Raw genomic sequence first — 5,732 nt, 5'->3', positions numbered from 1 at the left:
TTAGCCACACTCATTTGTAAAGCTCTCGTTTTATGGCAGAGGTTTAAATCGGCACAAATCTCTCAGACAAAAAATGAAAGCCATGAGTGCAGTTTATTGCAAACAGGATTTAATTTGCTCATGCATTAAATTGACTGGGACATACAGCTTTCTCAATAAAGCACTGTCTATTTTTAATTAAGCCAACATGAGGCAATAAAATAAATATTAAAACAATGTATATATTCAAATTGAACAACATTGTCTTCGGGCATCCTAACCCAGACAGAATAATTAAAACCTCTCCAGTTTGACAGCTCTCTGCCCCGTTTCCCCCAACTCCTTACCCCCTGTGGTGATCCCTATATCTCCTTCTGCATGCACACTAACACAATAAGCCCGAGTGGGGACGGTGGTGTGCCTGGCAGTGGGAAAGATGGAGATATAGAGTTTGAACTGGAGGACAGGTTGTCTTTTAAAAAGCAGCTCTGCCTGCTTAAAAATGCAAAAATTACGAGAGAACATTTAAGAGATTGGTTTTGAATGTATCATGTGCCTTTGAACAAATGTGTGTGGACATGTTTTATGGATTGCGCCACCTTCCGTGGAGAGAGATGACTGCTGTAAGGTGCAGTTTTATAATGGCTATATTTTGCAAAAAGGAGGAAAAGAAGTCTAAACTCATACTGGAGATATTTTATATACATTCAAACTATGAGGCAGCACTGTGCTTGGCGAACTGTAACATTTACATTGATTTTTATATGGTGGATTCATCATGTGGTGATCAGTGAGCTTTTCTGGCCTTACATCCTGGTTTGTGCTTTGGTTGCACTTTTCCCCAGGTTTGTGGTCTTTCCTGGAGCGCGGGCTGTTTTACTAACTGTTGGGTAACAGTTGGGTGGGAGGCTTAGAGCAGCAAACAGATTGTCAACGCTGATGAACAGCATGCTCGCCTTGAACCTGCAGAGACCAAACGTTGCAAGGTGTGTGCTTGAGTGTGTGCGTGCAGCTCCCTCTCTAGAAGTACCAGATGGTGGTGGCACAGCAGAGAGAACACCTGTCATTATTGTAGATTCATCCCTTTACCGGTGAATCTTCTAACCTGTATATTCCGATAGCAGGAGAGGCAGAGAAAATGTTGGGATGTGCTAATGAAAAATATTTGGAAGTCTCCCACTCATGAAACAAAATAAAATAAAAATGTAATCACTGCTAAATAATGATTGCCACCATTTGTCCAGATAGGAGCTGATAATGATGATGAGCGACCTTTAAGCTCACTGGAATAAATAATAATCAAATCATAAAATAAGAATGAAACATGCAAATGAAAACTAATGCAGTCCAATTACAATATCCATTGTTGTAATGGTTGGGGATGTATTATAACATCACGGCAGCTCCCCTGTCTCCATTGGGAATAATACCACATTATTATCATTAGTGAGGACAGATTGTGTAACCTCGTAAAATAAACCCCCCACACACACATACATAAAGTATAGCCATGCTTTGGTGTGAGCACAAACCGGCGCATGGGATATGCACATGCACATCAACCTGACAAAAATGCACACATGAATGCAGTTAATGGTATACAGTACGTACAGATAAACACACACTGATGACAGACATGACATTGAGATAAGGATCTAATGAGGTGCTGTGAGGAAACTGATTATGAGGATTCAGTGTGGATACTTCCTTTCTTCAGCCTTGTGTGGACCTTCATTAGACTACTGTTAAGGAGATAAGATATTCAGATTCAGCCACAGACAGATATGGGGAGGAAGCACACAAGAAATTAAGATAATGTATTCTAATGACTCCCACAATTAGGAGAGATTTGAGATCAAAAGTGCCACTAATGTGACTTATTTGTAATCAGGATCATTTAAAGAGAAACCGGGGTACAGCTCGCACCGTCAGAGAGACGCAGCAAAGAGCAGGTGGGGGTATTACAGTAAAATAGAGGTGGTGTGAAGTGCGGCCGGAGAATGGATAGTGAGATAAAGTGAGGCGTGGACGGAGGGAGGGAAGGATGGAAAGCTAAAGAAAGGATTAGCCATGCGGCGAGCCGGAGAGGTTGAATGGGTAATGAAGGAGACAGGCCAGTAATGCATGAGAATAGGATAGAGGAGCTTAGCAGGAGTCGTGCAGTGCATTGATTACCTCTATCTGTCATTAGCTATAGTCCCTATACCTAGAGGGTTTAGAGGGGGGGGCGGTGGTTAGGAAGTGATGACCCAGAGGAAAGAGGGAGTACGAAGTGAGGTGTGAGTGCTCAGAGGAAAACAAAATTTTAAAGCGGACAACAAAACCGTCATCAGCCTTTTCTGTTGACCCTCTGGCAGATGTGCATTTGGCGTTTCGATGCTTACAAGCCATCATGCAACATGTATCCCTGCCTTCGCGGCGGATTTTATAAGATGTTGGAGCAATTTAATGCTTATAATTTTTATTTTATTGCGATCGTAAAATTAAGTGTCATATAGTAACACACTGTGGCTGTAAAGAGAGCAGATGTGCTCCCTGCTCCGCTGCACCTGCTTGGTGAGCCGTAAAAATGGATCAGTGAACTCCGCGGCTTCACGCGACTGAATCATTCCAGACCAGTCAAGGCCACAGACCGACCACTTAGGGTCATGAATAGAGACAAATGTTTCGCTCATACAAGGAAAGAACACTGTGAGTTTATGCTTATGTTGGGTTCTGTCATTTTACGACGAGTATCGGGGCCGGATTGAAGAGAAAAAAATCGGCGATTTCGAGAATATTGTCGCAATATTCCAACTTCTTGTAGTATTCCGACTTTATCTCAGAATTTTTTTTTTCAATATGTCCCTAATAATATACAACTATACTATGTAATAAAGTTGTAATTTAGAAGAAAGTCATAACATTAAAAAGTCTTATAATGAGAATCAAGTTGTATAATGAGAAAATGTATATTTCGAGAAGAACATTTTTAGGAAATAACCAATGCACTCCAGAGTTCTACTAATTCTACATGTAAAATCACCAATCTCATTGCTTCTTGAGAAACAAGAAAGCCCCTTTGCCCAGCGTGTCACCAACGATAGCCTGATAGCTGATCACTACCAAATGTGGTGCTGATGAGCCAAAAGATTAAGTATTTCATTATTTGTGAGACCGATACTGAGGTTTAACTTCAAAAGATGACGCACATTCCTCGTTTGAAATCTGATTTTGCAACAGGCTGGATTTCTAATATTCCCTCTGTAAAATGACACGCAGCCAAAAATTACAACTTTGTTCCCTAATATTACAACTTTATTCTAGAAATCTCTGATTCTTTGCCTTTAGTGACCCTTAAACTCCATTGTGGTAACTCACCAACCTCTGCATAGGAGATGCTTGATAAGAGTTATTGATTCAATTATTTACTTCACCTATTTGCTTTTATTTGGTAATTTAGATGGGCATTATAAATGGTAGAAACACACTCTAAGGAGTTCAATGCACTTAAAGAGTAGATCAAGTTTTTATTATCTTTGGGGGAGAGATATCTCTTGCTAGGCAGCCGGTAGTCAAGGTGGAAAACTGACTTGGCTAACCTAACGCACCCAAAAGTTTGGGATTTTCACAAGATTGCATCAGGAATACAAGATTGAATTCACTAATATTTTTTCTGTATACATTCATTATGCCCTGAGGTTATCTTTAGCTTAGAGCATTTTCACAAACACACATTTTAGATGCTTTGCTTGCATCCCTTTAATTAAAACCATAATTTAAGGGGTAGGACACACACACAACTGAATTGCACAAAACTCTGTAAGAGATCGCTGCATTAATGATAGCGGTCCCCACTGGAAAGCAGTTCAAGCATATGCATGGAAATACATACAGTAACTCTGCCCTAATGAAGACTCATTAAATCAGAATGCTGGGTGATTGAGTTCACTAATTCTAACAATCTTCTGTTTCACTGCTGTCTGGGAATATGCGAGAAAAATAATACAAACATGACTCCCAATAGCAATGAGTGGGTGGTGGCCCTTTTCTGCTCGGCCTCTTTGAGAAAGTCAGTTTATTCTCCCAGCATGCTCGAGGTGGCCAGCAAGCTGCCTGTTGCCCAGCGACTTCGGTGAAGTGTCGGACTATTTGTGCATTTGTGACGGCGTGAGTGTGTGTGGTGACTCATGACTGCCGAGACAAAATTGAACCAAACAGACAGTGCTAATGGAGAAATCAAAAGGGACCGGAGCTGATGCAGAGGAATCACTGGCACTCACTCACACTCACACACACAGAAACACAGGCAGTCTGGGCCTTACAGTCCCACAGCCTGAGACTTGCTGAAGGGTTATTAAATGAATTCTCAGAGAGGGGTCTTTCTGGAAGGATGTTGTTTGGCTGCAGTAAATGAATTAGCTAAAGAGCAAAGCCAGCATGGACACCGACAGCCACTAAGCTCCCATCTGGTACTTTACACAGTGTGAGGAATACAGAGTCTGTTGTTTTGGGCTATTTTTTTTTTTTTTATGTGTTTCCCAGCTGTGTGTTCTTGTCCCCATTTAGTGCCTGTGCCTGACTTTGTGTGCTCCCGGCTAGGCGTGGCTTCCTGTTAATTGATCTCCCTCAAGCAAGCAATACATCCACAAGAGGGCAGGGCAGTCAAAGGTTTCCCACAACGACAAAAATGGCGACGGAGGAGGAGGTTGTGACACTGTAACTCTCAATAAAGTGGCAGAAGTGACTTGTTAACTGTTTACCACTTGTGAGCGGAATTATGTTTTTATAGATGTATTTTCTTACCAACTCGCAAAGTCTTTCATCAAAAAGATCTGCCATTGTTGACATTTCTTCCTTGTGTCCTATAGTCGTCTCACTTGAAGCACTGCCTACGCTGCCGCCCATAATTTCCGGTGGTACTGCTTCATTTTGTCTGTTAAGTCCATATCTGTGACTTTTCAGATGTTCACCAATGCAGACAAAATGAACGCAGAGTAAAGACAGAAGGCTACGTCCGTTTCCATATACATATCCAACGTTGGTATAAATAACCCTTTGCTCTTAACCCATCTGTGTGAACACAACACACACAGTGACCACACGGAGCATTGGGCAGCTATGGAAAGCGCCCGGGGAGCAGATGTTAGGGGAGTAAGGTGCCTTGCTCAGGGGCACTTAAGACAGTTGGATAGGGAGAGTCCATCTGTCCTCTTGGACTTGAACAGATCCAGGTCTGGTCCATCCTCCGGACAAGGTATGTCTGTGGCCTCCAACCAGCGACCTTCCAGTCTGATGTCCCTCTTTTCTAACCACTAGTCCACCGCCGCTCCCAAAAGACACGTCACGAACAGGATTCGAACCTGTGCGGGGAAACCCCATTGGATTTCGAGTCCAACGCCTTAACCTCTCGGCCACCGTGACAGCTTACACCTTCTGTCTCTTTAAAAATTATCTATGTAGCCTTATAACTGCCTTAGGACCGCTGCCACACGTTCATGTCTGGACTCCTATCTTAACTCTGTATTAAACCTTTGAATCTACTTGTCTCAAAGGTCCTGTGTTAAAGTCCAGCCGCTAACACAACACACAGAGGCCTTTCTGAGCTCATCCAGTAGTACCAAACTATTGGTGGCATTTATGTTTGGATGGGAAAATACTACAGGGAAACAATAACATGTATTCTACATGAAATGGGTACTCTACAGTCACCGACTTCGCTATTATAAATAAAAACAACTCACAGAGAAATGCACAACACTGATATTTCCTGA

At 42.2% G+C, this 5,732-nt stretch overlaps 1 non-coding gene across 1 annotated transcript; it reads right to left on the bottom strand.

The window, feature by feature from the left end:
• Positions 1 to 5,300: 5,300 nt before the first annotated feature.
• On the bottom strand, positions 5,301 to 5,382 carry trnas-cga. Its single transcript has one exon. It is a non-coding gene; the product is annotated as a tRNA-Ser (tRNA).
• Between the last annotated feature and the right edge of the window lie 350 nt (positions 5,383 to 5,732).

The sequence above is a fragment of the Hippoglossus stenolepis genome, chromosome 4 (assembly GCF_022539355.2).
Source record: "Hippoglossus stenolepis isolate QCI-W04-F060 chromosome 4, HSTE1.2, whole genome shotgun sequence".
NCBI lineage: Eukaryota > Metazoa > Chordata > Actinopteri > Pleuronectiformes > Pleuronectidae > Hippoglossus > Hippoglossus stenolepis.
Note: the sequence above shows the minus strand (reverse complement) of the source record. Positions and strands in the feature narration are given on the sequence as shown.